At 35.7% G+C, this 25,104-nt stretch overlaps 1 long non-coding RNA gene across 2 annotated transcripts in view; it reads left to right on the forward strand.

The window, feature by feature from the left end:
• LOC103095104 (uncharacterized) overlaps positions 1–20,648 on the forward strand; it is a 29,120-nt gene extending 8,472 nt beyond the window's left edge. For both annotated transcript variants that reach the window (XR_464133.3, XR_008917791.1), the window contains one exon: positions 10,297–20,648. This is a non-coding gene — a long non-coding RNA (uncharacterized LOC103095104). The remainder of the gene's footprint in view (positions 1–10,296) is intronic.
• Positions 20,649–25,104: the final 4,456 nt, after the last annotated feature.

The following is a 25,104-nucleotide window of genomic DNA, read 5'->3' on the forward strand; positions in this document are numbered from 1 at the left end:
AACTTTTCTCTTCAGGTCTGGTCTTTTCTTTACAAATGCTTGGGATTCTTCTATTTTGTTAAATTACCATACTTTTCCCTCTAAGAATCTAGTCAGTTTTGCTGGGTAGTTGATTCTTGGTTGTAGACTTAGTTCCTTTGGTTTCTGGAATATCATATTCCATGCCTTTCAGTCTTTCAGTGTAGATGCAGCCATATCCTGTATTATACTCACTGTGGTTCCATGGTATCTGAATGACTTCTTCTTAGCAACTTGTAATATTTTTTCCTTGGTCTGATAGTTCTTGAATTTGGCTATAATATTCCTGGATGTTGTCAGTTGGGGATTAAGTACAGGAGATGATCTGTGGATTCTTTCAATCTTCACTTTTCCCTCTTGTTCTAGAATATCAGGGCAGTTTTCTTGCATAATTTCCTGTAGGATGACGTCTAGACTTTTCCTTCTGTCATGATCTTCTAGTAGACCAATGATTCTTAAGTTGTCTCTCTTGGAACAATTTTCTAAATCTTCTGTTTTGTGAATGAGGTGCTTCTTGTTTACCTCAATGTTTTCATTCTTTAGATTTTGTTTTATAGTGTCTTGCTGCCTTATGAAGTCACTTGATTCTAGTTGTGGTATTCTGGTTCTTAAAGACTGGATTTCATCCCTTGCTTTTTGGTCATCCTTCTCATTCTTGTCTGATTTTCTTTGAAGGTCATTTTTCATCTTCTTTGCCTCATCTTTCATCTCCTTTGCCTCATTTTCAAGCTGGTGATTTTGGCTTTTAAGACACTATTTTCTCGTTTTCGTTCAAGTGCCTCTGTTTCCAGATGACTTATCTTAGTTTTTATTTTCTTTTCTCAATTGTTTTCAGCCTCTCTTAATTGTGTTTTGAGTTGTATTTTGAGTTCTCCCAAAGCCTGTGTCCAATTCGCTGGCTTTTCTGTTTTATTGCTTGGTGTTCTCTCCTCTTTTCCATTTGATCTTTGTTCATTGACTGTATAGGAGCTGTCAATTGTAATTTCTTTTTTTCTTTTTCTGTTGTTTGCTCATATTTACTCCTTCTTTACTCCTTGCAGTTGTCTGTGCTCTTGCTCCTCTCATTTTTTTTTTATTTTGGGCTTTTCTGTCAGTCTCCCCTCTTGGAGTTTTGTCAGCACGTCTTTCAGTACAGTCTGTGGGGGAGGGGGTATTGCAGATTGTGCTTCCCTGCCCACTGAAGACTGTTGATGGGATTAAGTCAAGCTGCATTGGACTGGATGTACCCTGAGACCAAAACCTCCTGGATGGGGAGTATAATATGGAAGGTCTCTGCTGCTACAAGTAGGCTGCCTGTTCTGTACTCCTTCTCTAACTCCTTCCCCACTGCCTGTGTTTGATATTCTGAGCCTGGCACAGCTTTGCCCACAAGGTACTCCCTCTAGACCAGTGCCTTTGCCCTCCCAGAGGTTCCAGTTGCCACTGGAGGCTTAGAGCTCTAGGTAGGGGTTGGGTCCTGGGACCTTCCTTCTTGCTCCTGTTAACCCTGAGTGTTCTCGAATTCTGGCTTTTAGGGGGTGTACCTTTTAAATTGAGTCCAGCAGGAGGGTTCCTTGTCTCTGTCTTGTTGTTAGGTTTGATTTTCAGTCCCCTAGGAGCATTTAGTTTGTAATTTGTAAGGAAGGGTTTTCAGAGGTATGAACTTTTTCTGCTTCTATGCTGCCATGTTCTCTCGAGCTTCTTTTAAAGCTCAACCCAAAGGACATCTTCAACATTAGCCCTTTCCTCAGGTCCTAAAGAGGCCAGTGCCTTCTCTGGCAGGGTAATACTGAGTTTATTTTGTAAAGAGATAGCATAGCATAGTAGATAGAGAACCAGCTCAGAATTTAGTAGACCTAGATCAAATCCTGCTTCTGATATTATACCAATTGTGTCAGCCTGGACAACTTACCAAGTCTACAAACATTTTAAATTTAACTTTTTGTATGCATTGTATCAGGCTTTCTGGAAGAAGTGATTCTAAAGAAGAGGAAGAAAAAAAGTACTACAGCTTTAAGCCTTTTTTCTCCTCATGCAGAAGTCTGAGACCACACCCTTTTGGAGGATTCAAAATATCTGCTCCATAAATATAAATGACCATCACTATATCTATTGTGAAGTCACTGCCAAGATTTGTACAAGCCTCTGGTTTATCTGAAGTTGTTCCTGCATAGCCTGAAATAACAATAGAAATGTAACTGAGATCATTCCTTTACTCATATTATTGGCCTTCCTGTAAAGTGATGAGTGACCTTCAGAAAGGTCAGTTGAGATGAGTCTCTAGTGGCTTGGATCCATATAACAGAGTTTTATTCCAAGGCTCTGACCCTCTGTTAGGCTCTGACCTAATTTTACTAAGGAAACAAGGGGAAGTATTGATAGTGAACTTCCCACCTTTTCTGTTGCAATTTGTAGATTATAAACTTTATTTTTCCATTCTTATATTTTAATATTATCGTTAGCAATGACGTAGTTGGCAGCCATTGTTGGCAGTAGTCAGAGTGTTTAACTGCCCTGTTAGCCAATTTAAAATCACAAAATGTAAGGCTGTATGTTTTTACATTTTTTAAACAGACTATGGTTAATATATTTAAGTTCTTCCTCTAAAAAGTTTACCATAATGTTGAGGAAAAATAGCATACATATAAACACAAATCTCGGTAAAACCCATCAAACTCTAGGGATCCCTGTCCAAATAAATTTATAATAATGGCAGTTAGTTGTTGTGAGAGAAATACTTTTTAAATAATGCTTTCACATCTATTCTTTTTTGAATATTTTTAAAGTCATCAATTATAAACATTTGATGATTATTTACTAGAGGATATTTTAATTTCTTTTGTATTGTTAATTGGTAAATCTTTGAAATAATGTTATCCATACTTTATCAATGTATCCCTCTAGGTACTCTAATATCAAACAATTATTTGGAATGTTGGCAAAGCTAGATGTGTCAACCAATCCCTTCTTACTGAAAATCTTTCCTCTCTTGACGTATGTATTTAAAATATAGATATAGAAATAGCTGTCCTTGTGGGCATTTCCCAAGACTCAGGCTTTGTTATTCTTTTCTTTTTTTCATTTAAAAATAATGATTTCATTCTTTATATTTGCATCCCAAGTATCTAGTGGAGTGCCTACAACTAAGTACATAAGCACTTAGTAAATACTTGTTGATTGACTGATTTGGTGAACTGATTCTTCTCATTGTCTTAGTCATCACCTCCTCTATTTGGAGCCTTGCTTGGAAACTCTCGACCACTTAGGACTTTCCAAGAGAATTATTGCTATTGATGTACGTGTCTTATCATTTCTGTTAGCTGGTAAGCTTGTTGAGGTCATAGGCTATTTCTTATTATTTCGTGTAATATAAGAAGTGGTTGAAAGAACTGAGCATATTTAGCCTGTAGAAGAGAAGACATGTGGGGAGCAAATTTTCTAATGTCTAAGGGCTATCATGTAAAAGAGGGGTAAGATTTATTCTTTTAAACCTCAAAAGGCAGGACCAGAAATACTGAATGAAAGTCTGAAGTTGTAAAATATAGATTTAATGTCAGGAAAAACCTAATTGTACAAAAGTTGAATCAACTTCTTTATGAACTCACCCTCCTTGAAGTCTTTGAGCTGACACTGGACAGTCACTATTTGGAAATGCTATAATTTGGATTTATTTCTTATATGGGTTAGAAAATTTGTGAACTGGATTAGAGGAAGACCAGATTTTATTAAAATATAGTTGAAAGTTGAGTTCTAGAAGATTTATGTGTGCTGCTGCCAATGAAGGAAGTGAAAACAGTATTTGTGACCAGTACAAAAGGAAGTATACTATTGCAAGACACTTCATCAACAGGCTTTTAGCTGTGGGGAATATAAAGGCTTAATCTTTCCCAGAATTTAAACTAGAAAATGAAAATTAATTAATAATCCATTTTGTAAATGGGAAAACTGAAATCTTCAATTGATTTAAATGTTTTACCCAAAGCTCAACAAAATAAGAATCTACATTTTGACCTCATCATAATTTTAAGGCTATAAAACAACATTTCCTAGCTAGCTAAGAAACTCCAGAGTTTTATGTATAATTACTGTTGAATACTGGCCTAAGTTGGTAAGCAGCCCAAAATACTGAGCTAACATTTATCTTAAAAATCAATAAAAGCCTATGTTCAGACAGCAATCACGGAAGATTATTTAACCAATGATTTCTGTATTCTTTGGAAATATGTGTAATTTATACCAGAATAGCATCATTACAGTCTCTTCTTTAAAATTATAGTATGTGACAGAACCATGGAAATGTACTGAGAAAAGGAGCCAGGTATATTGAAGACAACCTAAGGATCATAAGTCTCTCAAAAGAACATGACAGGACAAAAACTTCTAAAATTAAAATGCATGGAATAATAGAAGAGAACTACCCAGAATTTTTGAACTTAGAAAATGAAATTCTAGTTGAATGAATTCACAGACTGCCTCCAGGGGGAAAAAAAAAGTAAACTCCATGATTTAACAATTCAGTTCAGAAATAAGTTCTATAAGCAATTAGGAGAAAGACCTTCAGATACAAAGAAAGGGGAATCTGAATAATACAAGACTAATCTGTACCTCCCAGAATATGTAAGAAGGAATGGAATTATGTGTTCAGAAAAGCAATGGAGCTCAGGATGCAGTCAAAGATGACCTACCCTACTTATCTCAGGCTACCCAAACATGAAAAAGATGGGCTTTCAGTAATAAAGAAGTATTTGGAATATATTTTTGGAAAGAAAACCAGAACTGACAAGATAATTTGCATCTCAAATACCTCAAACAACATAAATACAGGGGAATGAATAAATGAGTGAGTCAAGGACGATAACAGCAACAAATTGATGATAACAACAACAAATTGACAATGAAGATGTAAGAAAGAGACACTTTTCTGAATGTACTCAAAGGGTAAAGGAAGTAAGTCTGGTGGAAAGACAAGCCTGGAAGATTATGTCCAGCCCCTGATAATCCTGTTCTTAGAATTGAATTAGGATTTTTTTGGTGAGAAATCTACATAGTAATATGGAGGATATATGAAAGGAAAGAAGAAGAAGAGAGAGAGAGAGGAATCTGAGATGTGCCAGGGATAACAATGAAGGGAACGTGACCTCTGTGGAATCAGAAAGAGAAAAGTCTATTGGGGATTAGATGAAGAGGAAGATAGAAATGAATGGGGGGAAAGGAAGGAAGTTTCTTTTTGGTAGTAGGAGAGGGTTTAATTCACTGTTCCTGTGGGCAAAAAGATAACCAGTGCAGGGAGATGGGGACCTTGTGCTGAGTATGCATAGGAGATTTGGTGCTTTGAAATTCATTGAAATTCATCATACTTGGGGGAGAGAAAGGAGCTGGAGCTTTTGGGGGGCAACTGGAACTTGGGGAGTTGGAAAGTATAGACCTGGGGAGAACATTTTCAGGCAAATGGGAGAAAATAAGGATAACCAAGGGAGGGTATATATAAGACATTCTTTTAGTCAGAGATAACTGAGGAGGTCAGAAAATGAGAGTGGAAGCTGACCAGAATCCCACATGGATGAAAATCCACTTGTGGGACCAACCAGAAAGTGGTGACAGAAGTAGCAGTGACTTTGGGTCTTCTCAAACCAGAGGCAGTAATTCTATTTGCCAACTAATCAGAAGGAACTAGATGCCATTTGGCAACTCCTTTGCCAATATTCACTTCTAATGATAGATGCATCAGGACCTTGTGTGAGAATGATTTTATTAACAAACTAATTAAATATCTAGCTAATGTTGTGATAGAAGGATGAAGAAATTGCCTCCAACCCAGGAATATGCCGGGGCTTCTTTGAAATGCTTCAAGATAGCTGATTATTAAATTTCCAGTATAAACATTCACGTCTCCAAAAAAGGCACTTATGCTTACCTATCAGTGTTTTTATTTTAAACAAATAGGCCTTATTTTCTACACAATGGAATTCCATATTTCAATTCCATAGTTCAAGGACAAAGAAGAGCATTTTTGACAAGAGAAATGAGAGCTTAGAAAGTCAGTGTTGCTTTTGGTCCCAAGAGATGAGGCCCTGAGGAACCATGATACTTTTTGTCTCAAGGAATTAGGAACCATTAGAAACAATACCATGACTGAAGAGATCAGGGACTTTGAAAAACAGTATTAATTTACAATCCCAAGGGCTTGTATTGCATAAGACCAGTGTGAAGAATGAGAGAACAGGGGTCACACCTCTCTGAATCATATCCCATTGGAAGAACTAAAAACTTCCCAAACCTCAGAATAACATTAAAAAAAATTTGGAAAACGAGATAGTGCCTCTACACAAGAGGAACAGAGCTTAACTTTAACATGAAGCTCAAAAGCAATTAATAAGGTAGAAAAATGAAAAACAAAAACAAAAACAAAAACAAGATCCTTGGCCATAAAAGTTGCTACATGGACAGAGAAGATCAAGACCAAACTCAAGAAGACAATGAAGTAAAAATATCTATAATCAAAGTCCCTGAAAAATTTAAATTGGACACAGGCCCAACAAGAATTCCAAGAAGCAGTAAACTTTATTTTCAAAATAAAATGACTTGTAAAGAAAAAATAGGTAAAGAAATGAAAACAAAGAAAGAAAATTATGAAAACACAATTAAAAGCTTGGTAAAGAAAATAACACCTTAAAAATAAAATTAGCTTAATGGGAAAAGAAACATTAAGCATTTCTATATAAAAAGAAAAGGAATATATTACACTAATGAAACCACAAATCTCCTATAATTTTAACTTACTTTTCTTCATATCTACATAAGAGAGTCCCTCTATGATTCACACAGGACATTGTCAGAGAGGCCAACATGTTCATAATTGTCTTTAATGTTTTAACTTTCTGGTCACTTTCTAGAGGTAACATTCCCAGTTTATTCTTCTAGTATTAGTTCTGTGGCTGTGAATAATGTTCTCTTGGTTCTATTCATTTCACTGTCCATTATATTGCATAGTTCTTTCCATATTTAAAAAAATAATTTGTTCATTATTTCTTCTGGCATAGTAGTATTCCATCACAATCATATACGATGAATTTTTTTAGCCATTCCCTAATTGATGAGCATCCCCTCATTCCCAATTCTTTGTTATCACAAAGATTGCTGCTTTAAATATTATGGAACATATGGGTTCTTTTCCTCTTTTCCTAACATCCTTGGGAAAGACTCTGAGCAAATGATATTGCTGGATCTAAGGGTAATACACTATTTTAAAACTCTCTGGGTATAATTCTGAAATACTCTCCAAAATGGTTAGATCATTTCACAGCTCCACCAACAGTTCATGAATGTTCCCATTTTTCAACATCCCCTCCAGCAACTTGTCTCTTTGCCCTCTTGTCATTTTATCCTGTCTAGTGTGTGTGAGGTGATATCTCAGAATTGTTTTGGTTTGCCTTTCTCTAATTATTAGTGATATGGAGCATTTTTTTTTCATTTACCTATATTTGGCTTTGATTTCTTGATCTAAAAATTGTGTGTTTATCTATTTCTTATTTATCAACTGGGGGATGGCTCTTATAAATTTGACAAAGATCTCTATATAGTTTAAATATGAGACCTCTATCTGAGAGGCTGTATATAAAACTTTTAATGTAAATTTTCTACTTTCCTTCTCCTTACACCAGCATTCATTTTATTTGTACAAAAACTTTCAATTTAATGTGTTTAAATTATCCGTTTTACATTTCACAGTGCTCTTCATCTCTTGTTGATTCATAAATTCTTCTCCTCTCCATAAATCTGATAGGTAAAATATTTCCTGATTGTCTAATTTATTTATAGTATCTCCTTTTATGTCTAGTTCATGTATCCATTTTGATCTTATCTTAATGAAGGGTGTAAGTTAATGGTCTAAACCTAGTTTCTGCCAAACTAGTTTCTAGTCACCCAAGAATTTTTTTTTCCTGAATAGTGATTTATTATACTCAAATCCCACATTTATGGTTTTCTCAAATACCAGATTACTATAACATTTTACTGATTTTTGTTGTATGTCTGTTCTGTTCCATTGGTATGAAATAATTTTCTGCATATTCTTTGATGCAGCAATACCACTAGGTATTGGTATATATAATATATATACAATAATAATATAATATATAATAGGTATATATGCTAGGTCTGTATCCCAAAGAGATCAAAGAAAAAAGAAAAGGACCTATATAGACAAACCAAGTTATAACAGCTCTTTTTATGGTAGTAAAGAATTTGACCTGGAAGGGATGTCCATCAATGGGGAATGTCTGAACAAATCATGATACATAGATTGTGATGGAATATTATTGTGTTATAAGAAATGATGAAGTGTGTGTGTTCCCCCAAAAAGGGAAGAGTTATATGAATTTATGCAAAGCAAAGTGAGTAGAAGCCAACCACTATATACAGTAATAGCAATGTTTTAAAGAAGATCCTACACTGAATAACAAAATGCTCTAAGACAATTGCAAAGGAATCCTAATGAAAAATGCTAAGTCCAAAGAGGGGACTTATGAACTCTGAGTGCAAATTAAAGTATAATTTTTTCACTTTATTTTTCTTGCTTTTTTGCCAAATGATTAATATGGAGCTATATTTTGCCCAATTTCATGAGTATAATTGATGTCATATTGCTAGCCTCTCAATGTGTGGAATATCATCTAGAGCAAGAGAGAATTTTGAACTCAACATTTAAATATTTTTAAATAATAATTTTTTTAAATAGACTAAAACCTGAGGAGAAATGGAGGGAGGGGTTGCAATCTGCATTAGAGAAGTAGGTACCTAGATAAATGAAATCATGCATTCACCAAAATTCCAAACAACTCAGCAAACAACTCAACCTCCCCAAGTGTCTTTAGTCTTTATCTATGAAGTAGTTTCTTCCTCATAGTTCTTCTGCCTCATAAGGCAGTCCAAAGCGTTTTTTAGGAAATGACCACTAATATATATATATCAAGAGAGAGGGAGAGAGGGAGGAAGAGAGACAGAGACAGAGAGACAGAGAGAGACAGAGAGAGACAGAGACAGAGACAGAGAGAACAGATTCTGCCCACCAGATCAGGTGTTTTGTTACTTGAAAAATAAACAAACACTGTGTGTGTGTCTATCTGTATGATGAATCACCCATCCACACATATATTCACACATATATCTCATAAACCACTGATACAGTTCTGTTTAGTTGAAGGAAATAATCATGAGAATCAATGCCAAAAGGATGAATAAGTGTACAGTTCTGGCTGAAGATCAAAAACCTATATGGAAATTGAGGCTCATCAAAGTAATGCCATTATTTCAAAGACTAGAGTGGTTTTATACTCACTCACTGAATATCTTAAGAAGGGTGAATCTTCTCTGGTTGCTTTTCAGAAGATGATACTTTCAACCTCATTGTTGTTTCACTAGATATCTCTCCAAAACAATAGTCTTTTGTAAGTGGTTTTATATAATTGGAATCTTACTGCCAGAATGAGTTGGATTTAGATGAAGTTTAAATTTAACAATAATATGAATTATACAAAAAAATAACAATCATAATCTGCATCTGTGAAGCAAAATTCACCTCTTAGTTGAATTGTTACAGCAAGAGAGAGGAACTGAGCTGGCAACTACCACATGGAGACTCAGAGTCCTGTGCTTATGAATGCCAAGTACAGCACTTGTAACATTTCATTGTTATAAAAATCGTGTTTCAGACCAAAGATAGAGAATTGTTCTCCAGAGGGAAATGTCATATTATTTTAATTAAGCACCAGTGAACCAAAGTACTTAAGAACTCTTGGCTTCAAAGTTTATTGGAATAAATGCATTACATACCCAGCAATAAATAAACTCGAAGACAATGCTATGTTGAGAGCTTCAGCCTTTCTTTTAGAAAAGACATTTTCTGGATTTTGCTGATGGCTACCTCCTCATTATAAGTAGGTAGCATTTAAAAACCTGGAAAAGTGATAATTCTTGCTTGTCTCCACTTTTTTTCTTCTTTGGGTCAATTAGTTTTATTTTAGCATCAGAATTCTGCCTCTAAGTGACACAGTGGAGAGATTGTTGGATTTGGAATCAGGAAAACTTGAATTTGAATTCTGCACCAGACATATATATTAGCTTCATGACTGTGGGCAAGTAATTTAATTTCTCTCAGGCTCGGTTTCCTTATCTATAAAATGGGAATAATAATATCAGAGTACTATTACACAGATCAAATAATAAATGTAAAATGTTTTGTGAACTTTATAATGTTACTTAAGTGCTAGATTTTCTTATCATTTTTCTTTTGATATTTAGAATGAAGACCCCCCCCCAAGAAAGAGAGCAGCCATAAGAATCAAAATAGAAATGTCCACCCAAACATAATCTACTAGATTTTTTGGATGAGTCATGGACACAAACAGATTCCTAAGCATTGAGCAGCCTGATGACACTCACTGCCCAGTGATTTATGGTTTAATTTGCAAGAAGGAATATAGATATAATTATCAGAAGATATGGGTGCAAATATTCACTCTAGACAATAAAATGGATAAAACCTACAGAAGCTATCAATAGTTTTTGTTATAATCTTGATCACTCAGAAGATACAAGAAGATCTGAAAAATCATTAACTCAATAATATAATCATGAACTAAACTTCTATCATCTGTGAATTTCGTCCTGTTAGAAGCATTTGGACCATTGAAAGGATTTGGGACAGACAGGATAGTAAGGCAACTTGCCTACTGAATGGTGTATCTGCCAGTAGAGACAGTGTGAGCCAGAGACAGCCATGCCAAAAGAGAGGACTACCATTAGCTGACTGAAAACAAATGGGGCAAAGAAAAGTACCGGAGAGCTGAGCCAATGTTGACAGAGGAGGCAAACAGCACTCCATTAGTGTTAAAAATTAAAGGGCAGAAAATGAAAATTCATCTCATGTTCAACCTCTTACTCATAGCACAAGCCTTATCCTGATGAAACTGTCCAGTAGAAAGAACAAAGACAATGTGAGACTATTGTAATAGGTTATTTGGAAAAAAGAAAAAAACAAACCAAATAAAATAATTACTTGTTACTGATCTCAATAGAGATCTGAGTCTCTGAGCATTTAATGCTTGTACAACTTCCAACCACATCAACAGAAAGGTCAACAAATAAATGGAGCTAAACAGAAAAAACAGACAAGAGGGACATCACAATTTAATACCTATCAGTGTCAGATAACCTCAGTCTAGAATCATAGACTTTAATAATTAATTTGATTAAATTTAATAAACAAGTTAAAAGTAAGAAGTGGAGACAGGACAAAAATAGCTTTTCCTTCTACTGAGCTTCCACTCTACTAGTGCTATTTCTTTTTTTTTTCACTTTAGACAAAATTACTAATTATATTTTAAGATATTTAATTATTTATTTTTAACATTTTTTTCTTTTTAAATTTTGAGTTCCAAATCCTTCCTCCCTTCTCTACCCATGAGAAGACCAGAAATATGATATAAAAACATGTCAAATAAGGCAAAACACATTTCCATATTAGCCATATTTTTAAATCCTTATCTTCAATATTAGAATCAATGCTATGTATGGGGTCTGAGGCAGAAGAACAGTAAGGGCTAGGCAATGGGGGTTAAGTGACTTGCCCAGGTCACGTCACTAGAAAGTGTCTATGGTCAAATTTGAACCCAATACCTCCCACTCCAGGTCTGGCTTTCAATCCACTGAGCTGCCTAGCTAAACTATATCTGAAGAAAAAAAGTAAAGTGAGAAAATTATACTTCAGAGTTCATCAGATCTCTCTGAAAGTGGATAGCATTTTTTTTTCATCACAAGTCCTCTGGAATTGATCATTGTTATGATCAAAGTAGCAAAGTCTTTCACTATTGATCATCATGACAACATTGCTATTCCAATGATGTTCTGGTTCTTCTCACTTCACTTTGCATCAGTTCATATAGGTCTTTCTGAGTTTTTTTTTTCTTCCTGAAATCACTCCTCTCAATTATTTCTTATAACACTATAGCACTCCATCAAAATCATATGCCACAATTCTTTTCTGTCATTCCCTAAATGATAAGCATCCTCATGATTTCCATTTCCTTTCCACTACAACAGGAGCTACTCTAAGTGTTTTTATACCCATTGGTCCTTTTTCTTTTTTCTGTGATCTTTTAAAAAATACAGAACAGTGGTGATATTACTGGCTCAAAGTTTATAAGTAGGTTTATAGCCCTTTGGACATGTTTTCAAATTGTTCTTCAGAGTTATTATTATACCTACTTTTCACTCATCCTCTCTAGCATTTTTCATTTCTGATAGGTACAAGGAAGCACCTCATAGCATTCATTCAAATTTCACTAATCAATTGAAATTTAGAATATTTTTTCATATGACTATAGAAAACTTTGCTTTTTTCTGAATATTGACTGCTTATATCTTCTGACTATTAATTAATTGAGGAATGGCTCTTAGTTTTATAAATTTGACTCAGTTACATACTCAGTATTTATTTAAGAAATGAGCCCTTTATCAGATAAAACTTCCTATAGAAGTTTTTTATATTACTTTATTGTCTATGAGGTTTTTTTTTTAGTATAATGTAGTGTTCCTGATTATCACTTTTAATTAAGTCTAATTTTGCTTTTGCTTTGGATGAGATCATGATTTCTACCCCTGACTTTTTTATTTCAGCTGAAACATACTAAATTCTCCAATCTTTTATTTTAATTCTGTGTGTCATTCTGTCTCAAGCATGTCTCTTGTAAACAATATATTGTTGGAATCTGGTTTCTAATGAATCCATTCTGCTAGCTGCTTGTTTTAGGGGTGAGTTCATCCCATTCTCATTTATAGTTATCATTAGCATGCATTTCCTTCTATTCCATTCTCTCTCTCTGTCTCTGTCTCAGATCCTCTTTTCTGTCCTTCATCAAAAATCTATTTTGCTTCTAATCACTTCCTCCCTTAATTCACTTTCCCTTTTAATATCAAGCCCCCCCCCCTTTATTACTCCCTTCTTTTATTTCCCTATTGGGTAAGTAACATTTCTATGCACACTGAGGGTAGATAGATGGGTACATAGATCAATAAAAACTCTTTCCACTTTGAATCAATTTTGATGCAAGTGAGGCTCAATCACTGCCCTCTGCCCTTCCTGCATTTCCTCCTCCATTGTAAAAGCTCTTCTCAGAGGACCTCTTTTTACACAGGAAACATTTCCCCATTCTCCATCTCCCTTCTCCTAGGGCATCTCTTTTTCTTAGCCCTTCATTTTTTTAGATCATTCATGCTCTCTGTCTATATAGACTCCTTTTAATTAAATAAATACAGTTCTTCAGAGTTACATGGATTTTGCAACTGTGGCCAGGTCTCCTGCTCCCCCTTGTGACTTGCCACCAGTGTTCCTCTTGGAACTGCAACTCAGAACTGTGTGTGGGCAATAGAGTTGTATCGTGGGCTAGCAAAGGGTCCCTGTAATCCCTTTCTGACCAGCTGTTTGATTACAGCCTCTGGAGTGAGAGCTCCCAAAGCTGCTACTGCTACTGCTGCACCCACAGTTGTCATCACAGGCTGCATGGGCTATGAATGACTTTCCACTCTCGTGCCACACACTTCTCTTGCTGATACCTAAGTTTTCTTAGGCTGGGAAAATGCCTCACCTCCACCTTTTGTGGGCTCTGTCACTCCAAAATTTGATTTGAAGTATTACTTTAAAGTTGTTTTGAAGGGGAATGTTGGAATTGTTCAACTAGGTGGCTACCCTTAATCCATCATCTTGGCTGCTAGTGGTGCTCTTTTTAAACTTATTCTGTAATATTTTTTGCTTTACTCTGAAAACTATTGCAGAATCATTCTAATTACTCAACTTGAATCTCTAAGGTGGCTACCCAGGATGTCTGTTGCTTTATAATATCTTAGAAGCACTGCACCCTGGATTTCAGAGGCAGAATTCCCCCAGTATCATCACTGCACTTGGTCCATTCCCCGAACAAGACCTCCTTTGTTTTTCTTCAATATTATGGGGCAAATAAGTGAGCCAAAAAACATAGATTGACACCTAAGGAGGAAAGAGTAGTTAAGCACTAGAAAGGAAGCAAAGCATGAACTTTTGCTCCATCATTTCTTTAGTATTTCTACCTAAGGGGTTATTACTTTGCCACCCTCCCTTATCACCCTTCTCTCTTCCTTCCAAGGAGTCTGAGTTTAATTCTAAGAAGGGGTCACTTTCTTTGTTCAAGTCCCTAACTGAAAAACTCTAAACCTAATGTGGAACTTGTGTCTAAGCTCACTTCCTTCTAAAGGAAATAACAGGTTCCTCAAGTTCTGCCTAAACGAGTAATTTACAATATGAATATCAGTTTATACCCATCTATTTCATCCACTACAGAAAACACATATTACAGAAGTGAGTGGATTGAAGGAGAGTATTTCAAACTGAGAAAAAATAAAATTGAAGAAGTAGTGTTTAAAATATTTTAAAGAATATGGGTATCATAGGAGTTCATGAAAAATATGTAATTATAAAGCACTTAATCTACCAGACTTTTCATACATGAAAGAAAAATAAACATATGCATATCTATTTGTCAGTCTATCTATCTGTCTGTTTGTCTGTCTGTCTATCTATCTACCTGTCTGCCTATATATCATCTATCTATCCATCTGTCTGTCTGTCTGTCTATCGAAGAGCCTGAGTATCCTTATCTCACCTGGGCTGTAATTGCAGTGAGCCCTCACTACACCACCCTACCTCTGGTCAGGGTGGAAGCTTTGGTCCACTCAGCCTCTGACCTGAGTACATTCACAAATCACAAAGTAAGTGAGATGTTTCCAACCTACCTCCCATGTCCAGAGGCTCACTTGGTTGGTGTCAGACTTAATGAGTTCACCCGATCAGCTCTGCCCTGCTGTTGCTTTGAACTAATGTGCTCTAGCAATCCTAGCTTGATCTAGCTTGAACAGTAACCTCAGATTCCCCAATTATGAGGGATTAGACGTGGACACCAACCTAGAAGAAAATACATTTATTAATCACTTACTCTATGCAAAGAATGATATTAAACTCTGAGGACACAAAAAGAAAAGGAAAGTAGTCGGTTCATAAGGAGCTCACATTTTAATGGAGCAGGCAATCTATATAGGAGGTTTCAGCTTCATGTACGATGGAAAGGTCGAATTGTTTTTATGGTACAGTACAAAAGCAAATAGTAAGGAATTTTCTTTAATTTTATTTCCCTTAGGGAGCAGCTAAGTGCCTCAGTGTATTGAGAGCCAGGCTCAAATACGGAAGGTCCTGGGCTTAAATTTTACTTCAGATACTTCTTAAATATGTGACCCCGGACAAGTCATTCAACCCTCATTCCCCTTACCATTATTCTGCCTTGGAATCAGTATACAGTATTGATTTTAAGATAGAAGGTAAGAATTTAAATTTCTTTATTTCCATTAATAAAATCATACTAGTTTCTACTTTTGATCTGATTTTGACATTGCCAGGGACCTTACTGATGATTTCTTTCTTTTCTGGGTATCTATTTTTTCATAGCTTTGTATAAGTCAGAACAGAAGGCATCAAAGTTGTTTATTTGGACTATGGATTTAGGATCTAGACTGAAAGCAGGACCAGCAGTCTGAGAGGGAGCTCCTATTCTCAGGGCTCTTGAAGTTACTTGACCTATTGGTGGCAGTTATCATTGAGAGCAGATTCAGCCATTGCTCAATGTTTTTGACAGTCTGTAGAGAACAGGAGAGATGCTATGTGGCAGGAAAGGCAAATGTTGCCTTGCTTTTCAAAAAAAAGGGGAAAGAGGAAAGTCAGGAAGGCATAGGCTAGTGAACTTAATTAATTTCTCTCTCAAAGTAAAGACACTTCAGGTCTTCTTACCTAATGCATCTCATTCATTTTAGTCCTTAACCATCTCAGTAACACTCATAAATATCATAGAGGGTTGTCAAGATATAGAAATCCTAATACCACATAACAAAAACATCAGTTCTTCAGTTTCAGCCCAATTGAATAGAGGAACGTCTTCTTTCCAGGGAATCATGCCCTTATTCTCTTCTCATTAAGTAGTCACTATTCGGCTCTCAAAATCAGGAATTATGCTGCTAATTATAAATCATAAAAAAATTTCCATCGATAAAAACATCAATTTTCCTCTATTTTCTATATCTGACATATGCTCAGAAAAGGAAATAGAATAGAAGGAAGTAGTCATCAACTGTAGGTGCAGGAATACTTTTCTCCTACAAGTCACCCACCATTTTCTTCTCCTTGTTAGGAGGCAAAGCCAAAGGAAAAATACTTTTCCTGCAATTCTATTCCTTTGGTTGCTCTCAAGTCTGGAAGTCCAAGAAAAATAGAGGTCTTGAAAGAAAGAAAGTTGGAAAAGAGTGAGTTGTGTCTCAGTTCAATCTCAGACAAAATAGATGGATCAATTAAAATCAGAGTCCATCTCTACTGACTCTCAGTGGCAAATTATCTTGGAGGCTGCATCAGTCAATGAGGAGTAAAATTTCTTTGTGTTTTTTCATGAAGGAACTAGAGATTAAGTCCATATCCATGGAAAATGTCCCTTCTGTAAGAGGTCCATTTCTGATTACCGTCAAATTTATTGAGCAGACTAATCCAAAGAGATTAGAGGTTCTCCAGATGATCTCTCATACAACACAACATTACAATCACTCTTTCCGAAGCAACTCTATCCATTTGAGCCCTTGTCCAATGGGTGATGACAGAAAATATTAGAGATGAAAGGAACTTTAGAGACCATAGTTTAAGGCTCTCATTTTACACCTGTGAAAACAAAAACCTAGTGAGCTTACATGACCAGTCAATGGTCTACCAGCTAGTTCATTGAAGATCCAAGTCCAGAACCCAGGTTCCCTGATTCCCAGGTATGTCCCTGATTCATATAAGAAGAAAGCAATTCAACAATAAAAATGTATGATATTACATGTATGCCTATTATACACTGCTAAGCAAAATCCTTTTGCAAAGGTCCTTTGTCTACTAATATACTACCTTTGAAAATGAAAAGTAATCATCTTTTTCCTTTGTCTCTTCATATTCACTTGTTAATTAGAAACATACATTCAAAACCAAGGTTAGTTCACTTTTGAAGCATTTTTGCTAAAACTTTTGATTTGTCATAGGAAAACAGAAAATTTTTACCTGTGCTGTATCAGTTAAGTGTTCAATTGTTCCATAAATATTTTTTTATTATATTGTCATTTAAATCATAGTTTGGGTTCATTGTTCATCTTAGAATCTTAGTGTTGGAAGGGATCTTAGAAGACAGTTAAACAATTATTCTAATCAGTACAATCATCTTATAAAATTTTTGACAGTGCTAGCTTGGGTTTACATTTTTTATGGCAGGCTGACTGTCTTTATTTGATGTCAGACAGAGAACTAGGATGTAGCAGCTAAGGTAAACGGATCTCAAAAGCTGGAAGTTCATTTGTTTGTACTGGACCATACTGGGATACAGACTGATAGCTGAATAAGCCACCTTAACCAAAAAATAACCTAGAGATTTGTACATTTGCATGCACTACGCTACATCCTTGTTGTGAAACTTAAAAAAAAATAAAGTAACAAATTAAAAAACAATCCCTGCATCTGGAGTCCCAGCGCCTGGTTTCAAAACATGGCTCTGCTACCTTATCACTCATGTGACCTTGGAGCAATCACTGAACCTCTATGATCTTTAGTTTTCACAATTGTAAAACTGGTTGAATGTGATGATTTCTAAGCTTGATCCTTCTAGTGCTATGTCCTATAAATCCAATGTAAATATATGGATGAAAATAATTTTTAAAATAAGAATTGATATAGGGTTTTTCAGGTTTACAAAATGCTTTCCATATCTTCTATGATCTTTGACATCCCTGAGGACTAGGAACTTTTCTTTTTTCTTTTCCTTTTGCATATGTATATATATACATATATATATATATATATGTATATATATACACATATATAAACATGAGACTATATGTGGTCAAATCTAACCATGATTTCTTTACTCTAAACTTCTATGTAGTTTGTGGTCCATGAGAAATTAATTAATCTGTATTTATGGAACATTTCTTTGTTTATTCACTTTTTCTTAGAGTTTATAATTTAAGAAAGCACTTTTCTTTTGATGCTCCTATGACATAGGTACTATTCATATTTGTTATACGTCTTTTAACAGTGATAAAACTAATAAGAAGGGATTTTATGACCTATCTAGAGTAACCATCTGTTGGAGCTAGGATTTCAAAACCATAACTTCTAGCTGCAAGTTCAAAACTGTTTCTACAACTCCATGCTGTCTCTTAACTAAATGCTTAGCATTTTGTCATGTGCTTTAGAGGTTCCAGTAGAAGTAGAAGACTTAATCCCTGCCCTCAAATAGATTTTAATCCAGTTGGAGAGACAAGACTAATACACACAATATAATAGCTAAGTATAAAAGTATGAATGAGGTAGGTGTGATTCTAAAACCATGTGATTGATGTTTAAAAAAAACATAACAAAGTTTATACTTCTAAATAAGTACTGACTGTCCCCTTCCAGGAAGTCCCCTTGGGAGGCCACACATGTTTTCTATTGCTTAAAACATGTTTTGGAACACATCTCTTAGAGCTGCCTCAGAGATTGGCACGTTCTTTTGAATACCCTCATTGGTGGCAAATGTTGGTCCTTTGAGGATGGATTTGACTTTTGGAATAATCCAAAACTCATTCAGAATCCAATCTGGTTAACATTTTTTTCTCTAGTGGTTCACTAAAGATTTGGAATTGTGACCATATGGAATTCTTTGTTTTAAGAGGGTCATAGTAGATACCATGATAGCAGGAAACTAGTTTAGATGGAAGAGAACAATTAAGGTTTCACTTGAAATGTTATAGTCAGAGATGACTCAAGAATTTATACAAATAAACTAATTTTGTTATTTGGTAGAGAACACACAATGAATATTTAATGCTTTATCAAGTCACCACTAGAAGAGGCAGTCTAATTTTTGTGGATAGAGAGAACAGAGACCTGGAAGTCAGGAAACTTGGATTCTAGTATCAGCAGCAACTCATTCTATGATTTAGCAAATTGCTTTCCCCTTTCTTCATCTGTAAAATGGCAATATTGAGCTAGATAATCTTTTACTTCTCCACTTCTGACTTTCTGTGATTTAGTTTCTAAGATCTTTTATCATTTTTAGGATAGTAGAGTTGGCAGTCAAAAGAGGATTCCTGTTTATTTAAGATTGGATTGAATGTGTTTTCATATACCATTCAACCATGAGTTTTTGGGATTCCATGGACATTAAGTTTAATAATATTGTTCTTCATGGAGAAGAATGTGTGCCTGCCAAGTGATGGCTCTGATAAGCTTACAATGGGATCTTGGGCAAATCACTAAACTGAATCCTGTAGAGATAATATCAATTTTTTATTTATAGATAGAAACCAGAGAATTTGATTAGATGATCCTAAAGATCCTTCCTAAATCTCACGTTTTATATACAATTCTATGATTTTTCTTTTGCAATGAAAAAACTGACTGAAAGCAGTTTCAAAAGATTTTCACATGTACTTTGAGCAAGGCAAGATCATTGGAATAATTATACTTTCTCCTGAGGTGACTTTTTTTTTTAACCCTTACCTTCTGTCTTAGAATCAATACTGTGTATTGTTTGCAGGGCAGAAGAACAGTTAGCCAGGCAATGAGGTTAAGTGATATGCCTAAAATAGCACAGTTAAGAAGTATCAATCCAGAAGGTCATCCAGGGGGGTGGAGTCAAGATGGCCACTTAGAAGCTGCGAAGGGCTGAACCTCTATGAAAACCCTTCCACACCAATTAAAACCAAAGTGCTTAGAGGGGACAGAAAGCCAAATCTAATAACAGAACAGAGCCAGGGGGACCCTCCAGCTCGATTTAACTTAAAAAGTACACAGAGAAGGCTGAGTTCTCTGTTTTAAGTAAAAGGAAGAAGGAAGGTCTCAGGATGCCTCCCTACCTGCTGTGTTGAGTTTCCAGCAGTCACTGGAATATTAGGTGAGGGCTCTTCCTTGCTGCCACAGATGTGCCAGGCTCAAAGCTCTAACCACAGATGGCAGGGAGACAGCTAGAGAAGAGGCCTGAAGGGGATGACAGCCTAGTCATAGCTACTACTCTCCATCTTGGGCCTCTGCTTCTTGAAGTTTTTGCCTCAGGGCATAGCCAGCTCTGCAGATCAGCTCCACCCCCAGCTTAATCTAGTCTATCAGTAGGAAAGATAAGAAGTCTTCAGAGGGCAGGGAAGCTAAATCTCCAAAACCCTTTCCCCACAGACTGCTCTGAGAGCCATGGTAAGAATCTAGCTGACTGGGATTCTAGGGCAAAAGATTGCAACTGCCATGGAATAACTTGATAATAGGACAGGAAACCCAGCTCCCTTCACCCTCCACACCTTCACCTACACCTTCAGCTTCTGCTGCCAGCTGGAGAAGATCTAACCTCAGGGTTCATGAATATTCCATCAGCCTAATCTAGTCAACAGCAGAGCAGAGAAGAAGCCCCTTCAGGTCAGAATAGCCCAAACCCAAAGATCCAGCAAATAATCAGAAGAGCAAGATTACAGACAATGATAAAGAGGAAAGAAGGGAAAAAATATGAGTAAACAACAGAAAAAAGAAATTACAATGAACAGTTTCTATCCAGGTAATGAACAAAGAGCAAATAGAGCAGAGGAGGACCAAGGAACACCAGGAACACAGAAACTCCAGTGAATTGGACTCAGACTTTGGAAGAACTCAAAACACAATTCAAAAAACAATTAAGAGAGGCTGAAGACAATTGGCAAACTAACTTAAAAAAGCAAAATAATTCATCTGGAAAAATGAATTAAAACATGAAAATAGTGTCTTGAAAGCTAGAATTGACGAGCTTATAAAAGAGGCAAAGAGGGGACAGCTGGGTGGCTCAACACTGGTAGTTTATTTGTAAGAGATATTTATAAAGGTTGTGCCTTAGTTGGATTAAATGACCTTGGAGGTATATACCTTCCAGTGCTGATATTTGATAATAAGATGGGATAAAATTAGGAAAACCTGTACATTGAAAGCTATGTAGGGTATTGTTTTAAATCAAATCATGGAATATAATTAAGGCATAAAATTCTTTTCAGTTTGAATTATCAAGCTAATTACTCCAGTTATCCTCTTTACATTGTGTATAAAGAAAAAAAAAACCAAGTATGTAAGCAACCTATATAAATGAAAACAAAGAGAAGACAATGAAGAAAAATATTGCTTGTGCAGAGAATCAGAGAAATGGGGTCACTAAAATGCTATAATAATTTTAGAGAATTAATCTATAGTTCAATAGTCTCCAAAGGGTTGATTTTGACAAAATTAAAATTTTTTTAGCTTTATAAATATGAAGTCTTCATCTGGATATAATTAAGTCTATCCAATTCTAATCCAGATAGTAAATGGTTGATGATTTTTAAGAGATGGCCAAGACTAAAAAGGTCTTGGAGTAAATATTTTATATTTATGAAAAATGCCCCCCAAAACAAAATCAACTAAATACCAACCATTCTTTTGTATTGACTCAGAGAATATGACACTTTGATTGAATATTAACCTTGAAACATATTATTTTCCTAAATACTTGGTTTAAAAAAAGCCTAAAGAGAAAAACCTGGCCACATTCCTTAAGATTAACAGTGAGGATTTTTATGCCCAGGAAGTATGGCATAAGTTGAAGAAACTTGAGAAGCTTCCCTTACTCATATCCCCTTTTGAATACATATTGCTATTTTGCAAAAGACTGATCTTATGTATCAGAAAATCCTATGTTTCAATCAGAGGTATTAGTGGCTAGCAGACAGTTAGAAAGAGTGATTTAATTCCTACCTTAGACTTATTAAGGCTGAATGCCTCTGGGCAAGTCACTTAAGCTTTTAGTTTCCCAAACTACTTCTTAAGACCATAAGTTTCAAGAATAGTTGCTCCTTCTTTACTGGGAGTTCCCTATACCAGTAAAATCACTCTACAATTTTCAATCTAGCCTTTTTCTGAGCTCTTCTTAACAAATTCTCCTTTCCCCAGCGTAACTGGGGAAAAATTTAAAATAACTTTATTTGAGTTATATAATTTTTATCTCATATATTTTATTTAATGCATTTACAACACATCCCGAGAAAGGCCTATAGACTGGTAAAGGAGAGTATGGCATAAAAATGGGTAAGAATCTATGTAATGAAATTTCTATTTTACCATTATGATCTTATCTAATCTTTAACAGTTGAGAAAATTGAAGCCCATGGTAAATAAATGACTTGTTCAAAATTACATATGGAGTAAGTGACAAAATTGGTATTTGAACCCAAGTCCTCTAACCTCAGATGCCTCAGTGCTTACTCTTTCTTGAAGGAGTGGCTTAACCAAAATGATTCAAAAGACACCTCTGTGATAGAGGCTGGCACTAGAGAAAAAGTGCCAGACTGAAGAGTATATGAAATTGATCACCTCAACGGGGGAGGGGCCCCAGGAGTGAATTTCCAAAGGAGAGAAGACTCTGGCTAGAGATTGTAAAGATTAAAATTTTGGGGGAAACCGAGGCAGTAGAAATTAGTTTCTCTCAGTAAGGAGTATTATTTTTTTGAGTTTTATTAAAGGTTGAGAATTTAAGAAAATACAAGTAAGAAAGCACATGTCTAGGCCCAGAGAGGCCTAGACAACCTCACATTATGAAAAGAGACACGTCTGCTTGGAAGCAGCAAGGAGAGAGAAGAGACCCCGCCTATGGCGGAGACCCTTTACATAATAATTTGCTCTAGGCCCAGGTGGGAATTCAGTGAGATTACAAGCATTCTGGGGAGTGGAGCAAGGACTTCTGGGGATTGAAGTCCTGGATTCAAGTTTCCATTTTTACAAGATCAGTGAAGGTCTGTCTGTCTTGAGATGTCAAAGAGAGAAGGTAGATAAAGACTTTCTCCTGAGGGTTACCCACTTTTCCTGCTGGTGACTGGAAATCTTTCTCCCCAACACTTCCCAATTAAAGGGACTTTCTGAAGAGAAACCTGAGCAGACTTTACCTCAACTCCTGTTGCCCAGGGGTGAGTCAAGTGAATGTCTTTATCTACCTTCTCTCTTCAAGGTCTCAAGACGGAGAGACCCTCACTGCTCTCCTCACCAGAGTCTTCTTTCCTCAGCAAATTCACTCCTGGGGCCCTCCACCATTGAGGTGATCAATTTCATATACTCTTCAGTCTGGCACTTTTTCTCTAGTGCTAACCTCTATCACACCCCCAAGACCATGCACAAATAGAAAAATAGAAAAAAAAATGCCTTGAACAGAATAGGCTCACCATGTAATGAAAGTAAATAATAACAGATGGAATTCTACTAGATTTCACTAAATAGGGAAGGAACTAAAGGAAACTTTCCAGGGAACTGTGGAAATATTCTATGTAAATGCTGATAAAAATTGCATAGATCAGGAAATCATGATTGGTCATGATCTCCATTGGTGAAATATACATTGAGATCTTGGGAGGATGGGGAGAAAGGACTGGTGAGAGGGGATGGGAACAGTTTTTGAAGTGCCCATTATGTGCCAGCCATTGGGCTAGGCTCTTTACAAATAATTTCTCTTTTGATTCTCACAACAACCCTGAGAGGTAAGTATTATTATTATTTCTATTTTATAGTTGAGGAAATAGATGAAAACGGAAGTTGAGTAAACTGCCCAGGAAGACAGAACTAGTAAGTGTCTGAGACTGCATTTTGAATTCATATCTTCCTACCTCCAGTCCTAACATTCTGTTTACTTCACCAACATGCTGATGTTCATGGATCAGTCTACTGAGGTATTCAAATTAAAAGCAGGCTCTAGGATCACTTAACCTCACAGTGCCCCAGGCAATTCTTTAAGAATATAAATAGAAAAATTGTAGTGCATTAATATCAAAGCTCTAAAGTATGCAGGATAATTTACTGAGAACCTAGGACCAGACCTATAAAATGAATTACAGTCAAAAATCACAATCTTGTCCATAAACATTTCTTAAAAATTTCATCAGAGATAAATCAAGAAGCTGATGTAAAAGTGTGTCATGGATATGACCATAGAGTTTTACTTTTTTATTCAATGCCTTCATTGAGAATAAAATGTAATGAAAAGCTACATTTGCTTTAAGTGTCATTGATTTTCATAATATAAACATCTGCTCTGTTTCACTGCATTTGCAATGAGGACTCTACAATGGTAGCAATCCCTTAGTGTTTGACAGACTACTCAGAAGCAGACAAAAGCTATTTAGAAATCCTGGCAACAGTTGCCTAAATTAAACAGGATTTGTTTATAGTTCTCTTTTTCATTTTTCCCTCATATTTACATATCTTATCAGTGGTTGGTTACTGTAGTATTTCTTTTCATTTCACCAAAATGAATAGAAGGTTTTGAAGGAATAATGGAGTATGGTATGCAAACAATATTTTAGCACACTTCCTATAGGGCTCTCAATAGACAGTGATTTGGGACAATGTTAGCCTGATATTATTCATTTCAAGAATCAATTATAGCCTTGCTGCACTGAGAAAGAAGTTAGAAAGCATTTGGTTACAGAAAGCTTTGTAGACCCTTCATATTGTGAATTTATTGTCTTACCTAGCAGCTCTTTTTTAAAAGCTAATAAACAAAGAAAAAAAGGTATCAGTGAGAGAAAGATATTCTCAAAGAGGCAAGAGAGGTTTAAATGATACTTTCAAGAATGACTTGAGAGTAGAGAGGGTAACATGAGAACCTGGATGATAAAAGAGATATGAATTAGCAGGTAGAGAGAAGAAAGCAGAAAGTTATCACTCCAGTTTCTGACAAATCAAACTGTATCCTTAAAGATAGTATAGAGACAATCAGAGTTGTAAAAGCCAGAAATGCCCAACTGTCCAAAAAGAAAACAAAAAAAGATCTCTGGTTTTCACTAAACTTTTTCTTGGATCTTCCATATCTCTAAAGAGTACATTCATAAACTTATGAGCTTATTCTATTGTGTTTCAAACTGAAAGGATAAGTGGACCTTGGAGAGAACAATTAAAATTGTATTCTGTGACAGAGGCTGGCACTAAAGAAATAGTTCTAGGCT

The sequence above is a fragment of the Monodelphis domestica genome, chromosome 3 (assembly GCF_027887165.1).
Source record: "Monodelphis domestica isolate mMonDom1 chromosome 3, mMonDom1.pri, whole genome shotgun sequence".
NCBI classification, from domain to species: Eukaryota; Metazoa; Chordata; class Mammalia; order Didelphimorphia; family Didelphidae; genus Monodelphis; species Monodelphis domestica.